General features: G+C 42.4%; 1 protein-coding gene across 1 annotated transcript in view; it reads left to right on the top strand.

Moving 5' to 3' along the window:
* Window positions 1-1994: 1994 nt before the first annotated feature.
* ADRA1B (adrenoceptor alpha 1B) overlaps window positions 1995-6000 on the top strand; it is a gene marked incomplete at its 3' end in the record, with an annotated part of 110111 nt that continues 106105 nt past the window's right edge. The window contains exon 1 of the mRNA XM_027766954.1: window positions 1995-2118. The remainder of the gene's footprint in view (window positions 2119-6000) is intronic.

The raw sequence follows: 6000 nt of genomic DNA, 5'->3' as shown, positions 1-6000 counted from the left end.
ACAAAGGTGATTTGTAAAATCTGGCTATTTTGGTTTCAAACAACCACAGGGATTTCTGCCTGAGCAGAAGCCTTCCGGCATCGGAATGTCGCCATTGCAGCCGGAGCTTGCTTTGCTTTCTCTGCATATCCTCAGCACTTCAGCATGGCGAAGCAAGCCATGGATTTCATCTTGGTTTATTTAGAGTTGGCTATTTACTATCCATTCGTTTTCTTTTCAACAAAATAGATTTACTATAAACACAATATTTTTCCCCAAACAACACAGATACTAACAATGAAGGAAAAAAATAAATAAGACTGGCAATATTTATATGAGCACCCTTCTTTTCTCTGACCCCATCACTCAGCACTTTACTCTCACCCTGCTGCTTCCAGCCCCCAAGGGCTGCCTTTATCTGAGGACATGGGACTAATCCCTTTATGTTGATTATTTCATTCTCATAACATCCCACAGTGTAGTGATTATCATGCCCATTTTACAGATTAGAAACACAGAGGTTCAGAGAGGTTGTGACCTGCCCCAGGGCACACAGCTAATAAGAGCTGGACTTCAAATCCAGATTGTCCTTATTTCCAAAAATCAAATCTACAAAGAAAAACAGCTATTTTGACAATATTTTTACTATGTTCCAGGCTAAGTGCCTTATATACATTATCTCAGATCATTGCAGCAAATCAGTAAAGTAGTTTTTCTCTACAGTCAAGAAACCTAAGGTATAGAAGGGTCAAGTGACTAGCCCAGAATTACACAGCTGCTAAAAGTCAGAGCTAAGAAGCAAATTCAGGATTTCTGACTCCTACATCCATGCTCTTCACCATGTTCTTAACACAATACCGTCTACTCCACCCTCAGACAGATTTATGCATGTGCAGAATTACACTCTACACTGTGCTCTGTAATTTGTCTGTTTTTCTCACAAGTAAAGGTAGTGGATTTTCTTTTCTTTTCTTTGAGAGATTTTTGCTATAGGGCACATGAGCTTGACAGAGAGACAGAGACAGAAAGCGAGAAATCATCCCCAGGGGGATAGCCACACCACAGTCCCTTCTTCTCTAGTCTCCTCTTGGGATTTTGGGCACCCATGTACATGCACCCGACATGAGTTTTAAGCCGCCAGGTCCAGGACTCAAACCACAGTCGACTACATGGAAGTCCAGTGATGCCATCTCTGGCCCCTGGGTAGTGAATTTTCAATCTTTATCTTTTAAACTTGAAACAGCCTAACCCAATCCTGCTCCCTTAAACCAACAACTAGCTGCCCCTTCACCTGGTGGTTCCTGTTCTTGACCACAGCCTGCACCCAGGCCACTGATCCCAGCTGTCTTCCCTCTACGACTTCTTGACTCCAACCTCGCTCTTGCCTTCAGTTTATTGTCCAACACCTGCTCCTCAAACCTGATGCTTCATACTGGCCACTTACCCAAACCCTGGGCTTCAAAGAAACCTTCATCCTCATGATTTAGCCATCTGACCAATCCCTAGACAGACATCACAGCCCACTCAGTCTGCTACTCAGTACTCTAACCTTCAGCACCACCCTTGCATTGCAAGCAGTTGTCACCTTCCCCCACGTTCTTGAATTGGCTCTGGCTTAATAGACAAGTCAGCAGCAAAAATCCCATTAGATAAGTTCCAAAATCCCTGTTATTACAAAACAGTATCCAATGTTATCACTCACTTAAATAGGGAGATGATAGTTTATTGGTAAATATACACAAGCTACACTCTTCTGAGGTTGAATTTTGTCCAATCACTATACTTGAGCCATGTAGCTTTGGTCATCAGCTTCTTTATCTCTTCATCTGTCAATTAATGAGGAGAACTAAGTAAACCTAAGTCCCTGGAAACACTGAAATGACAATTATTCTATGATCAGAGAAATGACACTCTCGGTAGATATTACTTCCTTCAGTCTATTTGTCCAATCATTAACCAAACTAATGAGGCTGTTTCTGCAGCTCAACTGCAAAGTTCACTTTTAGAGAGAAGAGGTGGATTAGGGGCAGCTGGACACTCCAGAACAATGCTTGAGGCCAAGCACTAAGCAACAGTGAAAGAAAATCTGGGGGATCCTCGCAGAAATGAGGAGTACTTTGGAATGAAGGAGCACGTTTGGTGAGTAGAAAACTGTTAACAGACTACAGCCAAGATAAAAATCCACTCTTAAAAGAAAAAAAAAAAATTTTGGCTTTTCCATTATTTTTTTTTTTTTTAGTTTGGCTCAATCGCTTGTTTTTCACTGTTCCTTATGTAATCTTGTGGGATGCAGCATCGAAAAGTCATAAATCATTCATGGTGCTCTGAAAAAAAAAAATCACTGTGCAAAGCAGATGCGACTTGAAATGGGAGTTTTTGCACGAAACTCAGAAGAAACACGTAACTTAGACAGTTTGTAGCCTGTGCTGATCGCTAATTCCCATAATCACTATGTGGTTTAGTAATTTGTTTCTGGTTTCTTGTTGTGCTTGGTTTTAAGTGGGGCCTGAGTTAAAGATACAGCCTGTCACCACTGCGCTGCATTTTTTTAAGAGTCAGAAAAGATACTGTAGTCTTGGCATTTTTAGGGGCAATTGAAACTGACAGATTTTTACCTCCTGCTTGAAAAAAAAACAGAAAGCCCCTTCTTTGTCCAAAAGTCCCTTTTTTATTATACTCGCACTGAGGTCCATAATTCCTGTGAGTTAATTAAACTCCCTTTGTGAAATAGAGATATTCCCTCTTCTCCAAAACACTACACAAAACCCCAAGCAAGTAGCTCCCAGCAGTGGTCACCCATAAAACTATCTTTAATGTCTTAGCAAAATTAGTTTAGCTAAATTATTTCTAAAGTGGCAGTTAGCTGTGATAAGGTTTCTAAAACGCAGGCAAATTATGTTTTTTTAACCTCTTTCATATTCATTAACTCTTCTGAGTTTTACAGAAGTAGCAAGAACAGGCATGAGTTTACTCATTAATTCATTCCTATGACAAACTTTATTGATTGCCAAACCTGGTGCTAAGGTGCTAAAGATACAGACAAGATCAGAATGCTGCTTGCCCTTGTGCCACTCACAGGGTGTGGAGTGACAGACACACAGAAACCTTGACAGAGACAAAAACTAAAATGAAACTGACTCCCCTCGCTCTAAGTCAAACAGCCAGAAAGCTCTGGAGCAGAAATTTCCTCCAGGCTTCCCAATCCTAAATTCGGAACATTCTTAACGGCATCCTATCATTCTTTGTAAATGGATACATTTTGATGGGAAGAAATAAAAAGAAAGCTCCCAAACCAAGATTCTATTATTAGAGAAATAATCTGTGCTAATTACTGTGGGAACCGAGTATAGTCTGACTTTCTTGCTTTGGCTATTAGATTCCATTTGAATTTTCTCTGAAATCTATTAATTCACTGATTTAGCCACCTAGTCATTTATCCTGCCTATGGGAGAGTCAAAGAAAGGAAACCTTCAATCTCATGGATTTCTCAAAGGGAGTCCAGTGGGTGCTCAAGTTCCTATAAGCAAAGATACACAGGGGAGATGGAGGAAAATAGTACAGAACTTTGAAAAGGCTGGAAATTCAATACAGATGATGATAGGAAGGGAAAACTTTTGGGGAAAGATGGCAGGTTGAAGCATGCCAGGAGATTCTTAGCAAAGTGAATTCAAAGCAATCAAACCTTACTAAGTATTTGAGTCCTGAAATCAATGCATAAAGCCAAACATGTACACGCAAATCACTAATAGGTGATAATCCAAAGTACCCTCGAAAGTCTCTTTAGGGCCAACCCTGTGGCCTATGTGGTTAAGGTTGCTTTGGCTATTAGATTCCATTTGAATTTTCTCTGAAATCTATTAATTCCTATTGGTCTTGACATCAATTGTTGCTTCAGATGAGTTTGTGAGTTCTCTTTGCTGGGCCATGTTGTATGAAAACTATGGATTATTCAACTATGGATCTCACATGGCCTCAGTTTGAATCCCAGCCCTAGTGACTTGAAAAAACGTGCTAGGCTCTAGTATGTGTGTGTCCTAAACCCCAAAGTGTTGGAAAAATGGAGGAGAGGGCATTGTAGAAAGACCTATATCTCGTTGGGGGGTTTTCCTGTGCTCGCTCACTCTCTCTCTCCCCCCCCCACTTGGCTTTCCCTCGAGAGTGCATGCATCCTCTAGCAATTAAAAAAAAAAAAATCCCTTTAAACAGGGACTATGTTGGAGAATAAGGTATAATCTTGCTAGAAATCCAATATAGCCACTGTTCCTATTGGTCTTGACATCAATTGTTGCTTCAGATGAGTTTGTGAGTTCTCTTTGCTGGGCCATGTTGTATGAAAACTATGGATTATTCAATATTGGGTTCATGCATAATGCAATCTGCCTGCCTGGGGGAAGCCCATGGGAGTGGAAGGTAGGGGCAGGCATCACCAGGCCCCCAGCAGGGCAGCACTCACTGCTCAGTGTGGAACAGACAGCAGAGCTGTCCCCAGCGGCGTAACTCAGCTCACTCTCACTCTCTGTCTCTATCTACCAATCTGTCCATTTTCTCTTTAGCCAACTAAATAGTCGAATGTGTGCACATAAAATTTGAATAGGATATTTACATCCATTGTAATAGGAGCAAAGAGCTGAAGTCAGTGAAGAGCTGGGCTATTCAGGAAGTAGCTCCGTGGGAGATGTAACTGGGAATTGGGGTCTGCACTCATTTCCGGAGGCTTCCATAACAAGGTCCCACAAACTCGATGGCTTATTGCAACAGCAATGTATTCTTTCCTGGTTCTGGAGGGCAGAGTCTGAAATCAAGGCGTCAGCAGGGTCACACTCCCTCATGGCAGCACAACTCTAATCTCTGCCTGCTTCTTCATCTGGCTCCTTCCCTTTGTCTGTGTCTGGAATCTCCCTCTCTTTTGCCTTTGAATGTAGGCCCCAGCCTATATCCAGGATGATCTCATCTTAAGTTCCTTAAGTTAATTCACATCTTCAAAGTAAGGCCACATTCCCAGATATGTGAGGTTAGAACGTGGTCATATCTTTCTAGAGCCACTATTCAACCTACCACAAGGCCTAAGAAAGAAAATAAAATTAGTTTGAGGGCTAACAGGCGATGGGGAGTTAAGGCAGTTGGATACCACATGGCCAACCAGATGGTTTGAGTCCTGGACCTGGCAGCTTGAAAAACATGCTGGGCATATGTGCATGCGTTCCCAAATTCCCAAGAGGAGAATGGAGGAAAAGAGATTGTGGCATGGTCATCCTCTCCAGGGGAGATTTTCCACTTTCTGTTTCTTCCTATCTCTCTACAAGTCATGGTCCTATAGCAAACTAACACACACACACACACACACACACACACTCACACACACACATGAAAGTAGGTTGAACCCTATTTGACAGACTTTGCATTTCAATTTCAATGGTTTAAGAGTCTAATTCTCTGAGGTTACAATGGTAGCAACTTTGACTTCGGGAAGTCAAAGTGGGGAGGGGTTAAATTGCTTGGCCAGCCACTTCTTGTCCCCAGTAGGTGATTGGCTAAGCCAGGCTAGAACCCAGCTGACACAAGAGACTGGGCAGCTTACTGAAACCATCTCCAGGGATACAGAACAGAGGATGGAAGGGAAAGGCATGGATCTGAGGGCAAGTGGGCCCAGCACACTATCCTTATCCCCATTTTACAGGGAAGAACACAGAGCTCAAAGGTTTCACAGCTAGTGTTAGTAGTAAGGACCTTGAAACCAGGCCAAACCACAAACCTCTGGTTTTGCCATGACTGTTTCACTACCACCATGGAAATTTCACTTGCTTTGTCCAACTGCCTTGGTCAGGAGATAGCTTGGGAATCTGAGAAATTGTTTCATGGTTACCAAATAGGCAAGAGGACCTTTTCTGGCTTTGAGATTTGGATTTTGTGAAGGACATGGGTTTGGAACCCCCTCAGGGAAGAGCCCACTGTGCCTGCTGCTATGAGTACAGTCAGCAGACACTCCAACTGTGAGCTCGAGCCCGCTGTCTCAGCAGCAAA

Source organism: Tupaia chinensis, unplaced genomic scaffold (assembly GCF_000334495.1).
Source record: "Tupaia chinensis unplaced genomic scaffold, TupChi_1.0 Scaffold143796_1, whole genome shotgun sequence".
Lineage (NCBI taxonomy): Eukaryota > Metazoa > Chordata > Mammalia > Scandentia > Tupaiidae > Tupaia > Tupaia belangeri.
The sequence above is the reverse complement of the archived record's forward strand: the minus strand, read 5'-3'. Positions and strand labels throughout refer to the sequence as shown.